The following is a 12554-nucleotide window of genomic DNA, read 5'->3' on the forward strand; positions in this document are numbered from 1 at the left end:
GAAGCTGATGAATGAGTTAATGATGACATTTGGCATATGAATAGGTTTGCTTCAATAATTTGGAAACTTCATTTCTGTGGAATAGTGGATTCCCAGTGATGCAGTTCATTAGGTGTCTTTGCATTTGAGTTGGGTCATATCAAATCAAATACTCTATCCCTCTCTGGGTGGTAATGATTCAAGGAACACTGGTGTGGGCCAAATATCTGAAATTATTCACTTGGTGATTCATTCCTTTGGGCCTTGAGGGCATTTTCATTTCCACAAACCTCCCATTTAAATTAAAATGCCTATAGGTCAAATACCTGTACCCTGGTAATCCATGGGTATTACATTTATTAGATTACTCTGACAGCTAGATACTGTGAGAATTTCACACAGGATGGGCACTTATTCATTTCCTGAGCTAAAACTATCTCCATATTTTGGATACTGAGGAAAAGATTTTGAAAGCAGACTCAGCTTATTTCAGTTCTGTAACATAGCTGCTCAACTTTCATTTTCACCTTCCTAGGGAATAGACATCTTCTAAGCTTGCTGCACTGGAAGCTCCATCTATGGGGCTAGGCGTAGCTGACGAAATACTTGGTCAGTCTTTCTGACAATATGACAAGCTTGCTGAGCTAATGGTAACTACAGTTGCAAAAATAAACTTCGCAATTAAATGGCATTGAGTTACATGTAAGGAAGGACGGCTCAAGGAAGATCAGCAATGTTGCAGAAATTAGGTGGGGAAATAATAAACGCATGCAACTCCAGCTAACCTACACTTATATGGGCCACGATGCTTCTGGTTAGTAATAACAAGAGAGAAGAGCTGGAGGCCGCAGAAGGGGTGAAGGAGAAGCTGTGGCTGTAGCAAGTGTGGAAATCAAGCTAGTGGCCGGGTGGCCCACCTTGGTTGGAGACAGCACCAACGATAGGCACTACCAACTTCTCTTCCAAGTGGGAAAACATTTTGTAGGAAGATTGCTTAGCTTTAGGGCAATCATCCATCCTGGTTTGCCTTGGATAGTTCCAGTGTGTGCCTGTTATACTGGTTTAATTATTGATAGGGCCTTATTTTACTGTCAGTGTTCTGGATGGGACATTAAATAATTACATGGTTACTCTGCTTAATTTTGAGTAAAACAGGAGAGAAAATAAGAAGCCTATTTTGGAACTGATCATTTACAGATAACCTTATTCACAATCTCTTCCTTACAAGCAAAGTAATAAAAACGCACCTGACAGTCATAAGTCTCGTTTCCTACCTAGTAAAGAAATGACATCAAACTCTACAGCAACTTCAACCTTCTCCCCCTACTGCCTTTATGTTTTATGGAGCCACCTATGTTCACTGTGAAGTTGAGAATAACTAGGCAAAGACGAACATTTCGGATGAGAAATGTAGAAATAAACAATGCTGCACTTCTGAGTTTTTTTTCCAGAGTGTATCAGCCAGGAGTGGGAGGGGAAAGAGTGAAGTCCTAGGAATCTGTCCAGAGGAATGTTACTACTCCCAAACCATCAGCCTGCTGCTTCTGCCTCTGTAGCGCTCTTCCCCCGGCAGCCCACCCCATACCGCTAGCTGGGGAGGTTGTTAGAATGAGTTTATCATCCTCTGGTAGTCGTTAACACTGACTGCAGTGGACTGTAAATTTTTTACACTCTTTATGAGTGGGTCTGGAAAGCAGTTTCAGAATTTTTCAAAGTGACTTTTGGGGGAAATATTCATTATACCAGGGACATATCCTTACGAACAAGAAGAACATGAAGGTCTGTCTCTCGGTAGTCACAGAATTGCTTTTAGGGTGTTTCTGTGTTAAAAATCCCTACTTACTAATTTTATTTTCACTCTCTTGTGTAATATTAGTATTCCTTTACCATTCACTCTTGGAATATGTTGGTTGTATGCCTTCTCCTTGGTGAAGGCCATTGAGAAATTTCTGAGTATTGTGCTCGCCTAATTGGACCAGGTCTTCTTGCATTTTTGGTGTCTGATCATTATCTTCTTTCTCTGTGCCTTATTTTTTGTCCCTACCATGAAGACACTCTTGAGGAAAAGTTTGAAGGTCAAACAGGATTCCACAGGCGGTAGTACAAACAGCTAGGAAAGTATGGCAGGTGTGAGGGGGGCACATGCAGTAGGGGGTGAAATGAAAAGGAAGAACTTAAGATCATACAGTGGAATGAAGAAATGCAGTCCTTAGAGCCCCAGTACTGGGAAGTAGGCATGAAGAGAACAGTGGGTTAGTGGGATATTCTAATAAGCAGGAGGGGAGCATAAGCCTCAGCAGAACTGATGTGGTAGCTGGAATCTGAAAACCGATATAGTATAGAGGCCTGTATCTAAATCTTATTAGCATGTCTCCCTAATAGCTGTGTGACTTTAAGCAAGTTTCTTAATGTCTCTTTGCTTCAGTGTCTTCATCTTAAACTGGAGAGAAATATACTATTTAACAGAGTTCACTGAAGGATTGTGTGAATCTACGTAAAGAGCTTAGAAAAGTCACAGGCACATTATGAGCATTCATAATGTTGGGAAATGTTAGTTCCCTAGAAAGACCCCTATAGCTGTGTACAGTGTGACCAAACATTGCTGAGCCAAGAAGGACTTAGCAGGATCAAGAGTGACCTAGCCATGTAACACTGGCAACATTTCTCTGTAGCAGTGTGGATTCTCAACAAACTGGCTTGAACTCACAATTCCCCTCTGGGCCAAAGAAGACAAGAATGCTGAGTGATTACCACATAAAATGGGACAAATATAGCCAAAGATCTAGATGTCCATTGGGGAGTATCAGTTGGTCCTAAAACAAAAATCTCCCTTTGATGATAAGTGCTAGAAAAACACAAAGCACCTCATCTCTTCTTGTTTTCTTATGACTGTGCCCTTAAGATGGTGTTTAGCACTGGGGAAAGTGTTATTTCCTCTTTTTAGTCAGGCATATATCATGCCCTATAACTGAGATATCTAAAAACCCCATTGGATTATCTTCTTACATTTAAAACATCTTGAATATTGGTTATCCAGATGTACCAGACCCTCCTACTTTCTAATATGAATCCTCAATAAACTGGCCTTTATTGAGTATATGTATGACTGTGCTGGGGATAATGGGCCTATAAGACATGGTCTTGCCTTCAAAGAACCTATGATCTAGTTGAGAAATAAAATTACAGTTTGCTAAAAAAAAAAAAAAACCTCTCAATCTGTTCTTCACATGTGTTCTGACAGTGCAACCCTTCTTTTCTTACTTGTGTTAATTCACCATTGCAGTAACACAACACTAACACCGTGCTTCAACTCTGTTCACAGTGCAGTAGGTTACCAATAAACAAACTAATCACTCCCTAGCCTAGTGTTGCCTGAAAAACAGACCTCATTTTCTATGTGCATGTGTGATTTGTCCTGCCCTTACATACCATTCTGGTACCTGAAATTGTTGCTTAAGGATTCTTTTCATCCTCTTGATTTAGTTGTAATTTTTAAAGCCTTTATAAAAAAATTAAATTGAAGTCATCTATGTAAGGTGCCTATTGTAGCATGCAGGGCATAGAAAGTGGTCAATGAAAGTTAATTCAGCCTGTTAATACACTTTTGTTCTGCATTTCCAAATCATCCTTTTCCATCACGTAACATACTTGAGTCCATTTCCATTTTGTGCATTTATTTTTACATTATGGAAGATGAAAACAAAAATGTAAAGCACAAGGAGGAGGATTCATCTCTCTACTGGGATAGGAACATGGGCTCAAATAATATATTCTGTGGAGCAAGAGTAAAAACAATAAATGTCCTGCATAGACTTCCCATTAAGCAGGTAAAATTATTTTCCTATTTTCATAGCCTTGTATGTGAAGCTTTGTATTTTATTTATAGTGTAAATTCTATGCTCTTTTCAGTAGATGCTACTTCTCGTACTGAGCAATGGTTACTAAAGGCTATTTTTCACTCCCATGTAATGTGCTCCTGATACACAACCAAAAGCTTTCTTTCAGTTAACCTGCTTGCTCCTTTCATAGCAGTATGGAGCAGTATTTTAAAACATTGAAAACCTCAGGTTTATACATGGTGTCATTTATTTGTATAGTCTTTAAAAATATTCTTCCTGCACAGAGTAACTTATGGTTATTTCTTTGAACTTAATTTTATATAAATACAGCCTGGCTGAGTTTGGCTTTTCATGATTCTTTCTCAAATTTGGGCTTTCTTGTCACTGGCAGATTTTTTTTTTCTCTTCGAAGATTAATTGCATTGTATCTGTAATCTCAGAGGGCTCCTTTGAGATGAGCTAAGGAAACAATAAACATGGTTCTACATTTTTAAATGGGTGATTTGTTGTATAAGATTATGACTGTAATGGAGAAAATGCCAACCATTCCTTGAAGGTTTCTAATTCAGTTCTATATACAGAATTCATCAAGGTGCTCCTGGCGTGGAGGCTGAGGGCCACCTCCCCTCTCTACCATAGCCTTTACCGGTTTTAATTCTCTTGGTGCATCCATTTGGCTGGGGAGACCAGATAACTACCATTACTACTACTTATGGTTTCACTTTGAACTTGTACTAAATGGAACAGTATCTTTTAATTTCACCAGAAAATGAAATTAATTCAGATTTTAAAAATAATCTGAAGAAGAAATGATGAAAAGAGATCATAAATATTTTCTACCCACCTCAAAACTTGCTCTCTATTCAAGATTAAAGATTAACTCTGGCTATCAACAAACACACAAACCAAACACCCAGAAGATTTTGTTCTTTTCTTTTACCAAGAGGACTGGTTTATCTTCATTTGTGTTGGTTGGCAGTAAAACCCAATGCCCAGCAAGATGAAACACTGGTAGATATTCCTCAGGAATGGTTCAGAAAATTTATCCTATTCAGACTTCGTATCTTATTTAGAAGTATAGCCAGTGTCCCAAATATATAATCTTTCAGCACCGCATGTTGTCTGAGACTCTTCGAGCTTCTATTATTTTATACAACCACCATTTTTTTGCTGTCCAGTCTGGATAGACAATTAACCACTTCACTGAACTTTTATCTAGGTCTGAGAAAGAGAAAAAAGGCCAGTTATAAAAACTTTTGTAACTTGGACCTTTGGTTATTATAACCCTCTGTCTTTTATAAGACAGTCATGGTAGGCTTTTAAACTCTGAATCCTTTTTTTCCCCCTATGTCTTATTTATGTGAAGTTAGCAAAGCAAGGTCCAAGGAAAAATAAGACAGAAGTTAAGGATTATAAGAGAGATTAGAATAAGAAGGCAGGAGACATAAAAAAAAATCTATATATACATTCTCTGCAATTTTTTTCCATATCCAAGACATAGACTTATATTTAGAGGATAACTTATAAATCATCTTGGAGGATATTGCATTTAATGCAAAGTCTGTATGGGTGACCAGTTGGCTTGGCAATGATAGATGGACTCACACGACTGGGTCCAGTGGTTCAAATGTAGTTCACTTTGGCAGTGACTAAAAGTCTTTATGATCCAGTGATTGTTCAGCGACCTGAATGAAATGAATTGGTCTCTTTCCTAGCGAATAGCTGTCCATGTCACAAGACTAGAATGTAACCGGTACTAATTGTCTCCCCGGTTGATGCTTTCAGAAACAGGGTTCAAGAGGTCAGAAGGAAGAGTGACAAAATGCTCTATTTTTTCACACCATCGCTCATTTATTGAGCTCATTGCACCAGGTCATCCCATTGGCCAGGCAGAGAGGAGGAAACCATTCATTGTTGCAAGCTGAGTTAAACTGAGCCTACCTTAAATGACATGTCTTCAATTCTCTTGATTATCTCTGTGACAAAATCTTTATATATGCCAAATTTAGTCCAACACCTTCACTCCTGGTGGGGGGACAAGAGCAAAAGCAGTGTTAGAAAAGAAAAATAGTCTCTAAAATGACAAATGCTTTTGATCATTTAGAGCAAAGTCCAGATTTGAAAGAGTCATGGAATTAGCTTCATAGTTTCTTTATAATTATACCCTACTGTGTTGGAGAGTTGATTTAAAATTTACTCTCATCAGTGCTTGTCCTTCAGGACCCATTAGAGTATTTTTTAACATTTTTGTTCTACATAAAATGAAGTCCAGAAGAATTTTCCCTGGATGGGAAGAATTAATAATGTGAAGATGTCAGTCTTTACTAAATGAATATAAAAATAAAATTCAACCCCAATCAACATCCAAAAAGTTGGTATTAAAATCCAGAGGGAAAAATTCCAAGAGAATTAATAATAATGAGGTACACACAATAATATTGAAAGAGACAAAAGAGTTACTGTAGTAAAATAATATGAGCCTGGAAGTTAAATAGACAAGCAGATCAATGGAACCTAATGGGACTGTGGACACATACACACATCCCCACATATGGAAACTTGGTATTTGTTAGGCATGGTGTTTCAAATCCATGAGACGTTTAGACAATTAAATATTCAAAAGCAAAACACAAAATTGGATTCCCTCCTCATACTATACACAAAAGATAAACTACAGATGGATCAGAAATCTAAATGTAAAACTTATAAAAGTATTCAAAGAAAATGTAAGTTTGGAGTAGTGTTCTTAAGTAAGATTTGGAAAGCAGGACCCATAAAGAAAACACCATGGTTAGATTTGAGTACATTAAAATTCTAATTTCTGTAAAGGATAACAAATCCAAAGTTAAAATACAAACAGCTAATGTGAAAATATTGTAACTTACATAACAGGTATGTCTAATAAATACTCTCAGAGTTCTTCCAATAAGTGGAGAAAAAATGTTAACCTCTTAATAGAAAAATGAACTACGAATATGAACAGGCAATTCAGAGATGAAGAGCTGGAAAGGACTGATAAACATATGAAAAGTCGTTCAACTTAAGTACTAATTAAAGGAATGAAAATTAAAACAGGATGCCCTTTTGGCTATTATATTTGGACAATATAAAGAAAATTGAAAACATTTTGTGCTGTGCTATGTTAGGTAAAGCTGTGGTATGAAAATGACCTTTTCTTACATTATTGTGTTAAAGGGAATTTGCAAGTTTTGGAGATTAGTTTGGTAATAGCTATTAAAAATTCAAATGCACATTTCCTATAACCTAGAAATACCTAGCTATACGTATTCTGAGGACTCTCACCTATAGCTGTGGGTTCAAAAGCATATATTTATGCCTATCACAAACATAAATGTCCATTAATAAGAAAATGACAAAATAAATTACATCATCTTTACATTGGATTCTATGTAACCATTGAAAAGAATGGAGTCCAGTTACACATGCTAACATGAAAAAAATGTGCTATATTGTCAAGTGAAAAAATGTGCAGTATGTCAGTTCTTGTATGTGTGTGTCCGTGTGTGTCTTTGTGTGTATTTCTGTATAATCTTAGGAAAATATTGAGAAGTACGTGTCCCTAGTTGTGGAAAGTACTAAAATTTTAAAGCAGTTGGAAGGGTGAGTGGGATTGAAGGCAAGGTGGGACTTTTACTTCCTTAAATAACTTTCAAAAGATGGGAACATAGGTACTTGCCTGGACCTGAAATTTTGGGCTTTTTAGTGAGATAGGTTTGTGCCTGCATGGCCATTTGCCATGCATATCTTGTCAACTTCCGTTGCTCCAGTAAGGCCAAAGCAAGAATGATCATTAGCCTGCTCATCAAAGAAGCAATTCCGATTGTGGCTAAGAAGGCCATTGTGAGTGTACAAAGCACCAACATGCCCCATACTGGGATGTAGGTAAAAGGAAAGTGACTCTTCCCTGCCTGTGGGGAGAATGTTTGACTTCCTGTCACTGATGCTTAATTTCAGAGTTATTTGCCTATGGTTTCTTTTTGTTGTTGTTGTTAACATATAACACTGATCATAAAATAAGTCTTAGTAAGTTATGAACTTTGTGAAATTTGGCACAAATTTCCACAAAATTTGGCAGTTGGAAAAATTATTATTATTTTATTTTTTAAAAATTAAAATTTTTAATTTTTTGATATAATTTATTGTCAAATTGGCTTACATACAGCACCCAGTGCTCATCCCAACAAGTGGAAAAATTATTTTTAAAACATTTGGGCTTTTAGTTCAATGCTTTAATAATGTGAATAGTTTTTAAATGAGAGCATGTTTCTCTCTTCTTCCCTCCCTCCTTCTCTTTCTTTCTCTCTCCTTCTTTCTCCCTCCTTCCCCCACCCTCCCTTCCCTCTCTCTTTCTTCCTTCCTTTCTTCCTCTCTCTCTTTCTTCCTCCCTCCTTCCGTCTTTCTCTCTCTCTCTCTCTCTCTCTCTCTCGCTCTCGCTCTCTCTCTAAATAGCTTTAGTAGTTCAAGTTGTCAACTTGGTATTTGAATCAAAAAGAGAATCAGTGGCCCCCTCAGAGTATGACAAAATTTTCAATTACTAAATGCAAAACTTGTTCTTCCTACTCATGTGTTTATAACACATTATGGAAATAAGTCTTCTCATTTCTTAAAGTACCAAATTGTTAGGGCGCCTAGGTAGCTTAGTTGAACATCTGTTGATTTTGGCCCAGGTCATGCTATCACGGTTGGTGCGTTAGAGCCCTGCATGGAGCTCCACATTGAGCCTTGCATCCAGCTCCACATTGAGCCTTGCATCGAGCTCCGCAGAGCCTGCTTGGGATTCTCTGTCTCCCTCTCTCTCTGCCCCACCCCTGTGTACATGCACACACGTGTGCGTGCGCTCTCTCTCAAACAAATAAACTTAAAAAGAAGTACCAAATTGTTTTTATTTATTTATTTTATTTTTTTATTTAAAAAATTTTTTTCAACGTTTTTTTATTTATTTTTGGGACAGAGAGAGACAGAGCATGAACGGGGGAGGGGCAGAGAGAGAGGGAGACACAGAATCGGAAACAGGCTCTAGGCTCCGAGCCATCAGCCCAGAGCCTGACGCGGGGCTCGAACTCACGGACCGCGAGATCGTGACCTGGCTGAAGTCGGACGCTTAACCGACTGCGCCACCCAGGTGCCCCCCAAATTGTTTTTAAAGTCACTTTCTTATTCACACTCCTTTTTCTTTTATATAACAGTTCTCAGCTTTTGGCTTTTGGAGCAGGTTTGTTCTTTTATGCAGCAGACATCAAAATAGACATTTATATTTTCATATTTAAGTAATTTTTTTTACCATGACTAATATTCTAATTTGTAGTTATAATGTCAAGGTGATATCCTCCAGGTGGGAGATTTTATTGCTAGATTGGATGTGAACTTTTCTTCTGTTTATATCACAGCTTTATTATTGTCATCTCTCCTAAGAAATATTCTTGTATAGAGAAATAATAAGTAAAATTCTAATTTAAGCAATGAGTGTTGGGGAGTGATTATGGCATTTGCCCAGTACTAAGCTAGAAATAAAACCTAGAGAGGCAAAGTTGTGGAGATCAGTTTTCCTGAAATGCTGCTTTTGACTTGCCAATCTGTTATTCCCAATTCTTTAGTATTTTAATTCTGTAGCATCTTTTGGCTTTTATAAAGTAAAACAAAACATTTGCCCTGACCTTCTTTGCAATCTGTTATCTCCCCCTTAATACCTGAAAGGGGCAGAGAATGATGAAGAGTAGGTTCAGTCTGGTGCAGGACAGGCCTTGAAAGAGCTCACTTATTGTTCAAGGAGAAATTACAAGGAAAAAGGATCCTAACATCAGTAATATTCTTGATATTTCCTGTAAAAAAAAGGGGGGGGGGAAGACAAAAACAGACATTAAAAAGCTAACAGAAGTAAAAAAAAAAAAGGCAAATTTCAGAAGTCATTGACCCATAAATGGATATTTGTACACAAATTTTATGCATGACAGTAAAAATTAGCCATTTTAAAAGCACTTTGGGGATCAGATTTAGTAGTGGTAATTCAGATTCTAGGCAGGAAGTTCCTTGATGTCAGCTTTGGAAGTAGGACAGTTTTTTTTGGCTAGAAATCCAGAGGTGGGGAAAAAGACACAAAATTGTTGGAATAACATTAAAGTGATACCACCAAATGAACTTGAGATAAAAATAATTTATATGTGGTTCAGTAATGAAATGATGCAGACATTATTTTAAGTGAAAAGCAACACAGTATAATAAAGTTTATTGGAAACATTTAGATCCAGGCTAAGGGGATATATGTGCAGTGACAAATGGAGGTATAGCTAAATCACTCATTATGGAGGGACTGAGGGTGACAGCAACTAATGCAAAGGGACAGCTCTGTGCCTACTTACCAGGGTTTGTACAGCACTGCAGGAGCTTAAATAACTCAGGTATTCAGAGGAGTAACACAGCCACGAGCAAAGAAACTGCTGTGTACCTGGTTTAGTTAGATGAAAAAACGCACACACTATCCACCTTCCTGCATGTGCTCAGGAATCAGGCTTCTCTTGTCTGGTTTGCATGTTTATTGGGCAGGAAATGATCTGTCAGCTTAATTTAGAATGTGTATTTTCAATAGAGCTGACATTGGGTTAAAAAAATCAATATAAGACTTACAAGATAAAATAATGTTATCTTATTGACAGCTATCAATAATGGATAATGAGGCCTTAGCTTGAACCTCCTTGAACAAACAAGGACTTGAGGCTGTTAACAGGTTATAAATGAAATTCTAATTATGTAGAACAGTTAGCTTGAATTCTAGTCTGAGACATTAATGTAATTAATTTATGGAAAAGTGGCAGTTTGAGTGTGAGAATTCAAGTGCATGTTTTATTAAGTTATTTTTATAAATAGGTACACTTTTAGAGAAAAATACCTTTCCTCTTTGCAAACACCTATTGCAGATGTATATATGACATAAAAACACATGTGCATATGAGACAGATTTTTTTTCAGTTTATGGGACATCATTATAAATTTCCTAAGTAGAAAGGAAATATGAGTTGCTCAGGCAATCTAATAAAATTCAGATAGAAATAATTGAGTTTAAGATATCCAAGTTCCTCAGTATCAGTTCAAAATTAAAATAAATTTTTGTATTCTGTGAAAGTAAGGTCACTGTTAAAAGTTCCTGTTTTCTCTTTGCTATGGTTTTAAAATAACAGAACAAAAGCACAACTCCAGAGGTCTTTCCAAGAGGTTGACTTCTAGAAAGTTAGGATCCTTAGATAGGGAGAGATAGAGATAGCCTTTTAAAAATCTCTCGTATGAAGTTTTATCCATAATGGCCAAAGCTTGTAAGCAGCCAAGATGTCCTTCAGTAGGTGAAGGGATAAACAGACTGGTACATCCATGCAATGAAATGTTATTTGGTGATAAGGAGAAATGAGTTATTAAGCCCTGAAAAGGCATGGAGTACACGTAAATGCGTGTTGCTAAGTGAAAGAAGTCAGTCTGAGAAGGTTGCACACTGTATGATTCTAAATGTTTGACATTCGAGGAAGGCATAACTATAGAGACCGAAAAAGATCAGTGGTTTCCAGGGACTAGGGCAGTGATGTGGGTGAGTTAGAGGCGGGGATTTCATAGATGGAGCATAGCAGATTTTTAGGGCAGTGACACTATTCTGTATGATACCATAATGGTGGATACGTGACATTATTTATTTGGCAAAATCCATAGAATGTGTGAACCCTAATGTAAACTTTCGACTTTGGGTGATAATGACTTGTCTGTGTAGTTTCATCGATTGTAAAAAATGTACCAAACTGATACAGGATGTTAATAATAAGGGAAACTGTGTGTGTATGGGATGGGTGGTGGTCAGAGAGGTAACTATGTGGGAACTCCTATTCTTCTGTTCAGTTTTTCTGTAAACCTAAAGCTGCTCTAACAAATAAGGTCTATTAATTAAAAAAAAATTCTCTCTTCAAAATTAGAGTAAACAGAAACGTTACCAGTGAGTTGGGGTTGACCTGAATGCAATCTAGGGTTGGGACGGTGACTTTGATCACTTAAGTCAAAGACAGATTTTGTGCAACATTGTCTGATTAGATGGCTCCCTTTGTAGGGATAACTGCCCATAGGGTACATAAATGACAACTTGGTTATTCTTCCAGGAAACTCCTCTGACTAACCAAGACCCTGATCATTTTGGCAAGATCTTCACAGTCATATTTGGCTACCTAAGTCCGATGATTGTGTTTTCCGAACATTTGCATGTCTTTCATACTTACTCCTAAGGTGCAAGTCAAGGTATTTTTGGGATAGAGGCAAGTAAATGTTTGGCTTTCCCACAAGCAGTACAGTTCTGGGGGGCACATGTAGTGTCTTTGGAAAGAAAGTATATTTCTACTTGTTGTTTACTACCCTCCAAGCGAGACTTAAAAATTGGTCACAAAGAACAGGATGACAGAGCCTCCAATGTGGTCTTGTGGCTGGCTATTAAGCCTACGGTTCCCAGTTTAGTTTGACTAATTGAGTCTAGATCTTGATTTCAGAAGAAATAACTGAGGACAGTCAGTTCAGTCTTTCCGGTTTGTCTATACCATTAGCCAGTGGCATTTTTTCTGCCTTATGGAATGACTTAGACTGGGGAAGCAGGGAGGTGAAAACATCAAGATATGTAATAGATATTTTGTGTAGGGAGTTTGTGAGCTGGGGTTGTCCTGCTGTTTCCTATTGGATTTATCAGTAAAGGGAGTAGTG

This window comes from Panthera leo, chromosome A1 (assembly GCF_018350215.1).
Source record: "Panthera leo isolate Ple1 chromosome A1, P.leo_Ple1_pat1.1, whole genome shotgun sequence".
Lineage (NCBI taxonomy): Eukaryota > Metazoa > Chordata > Mammalia > Carnivora > Felidae > Panthera > Panthera leo.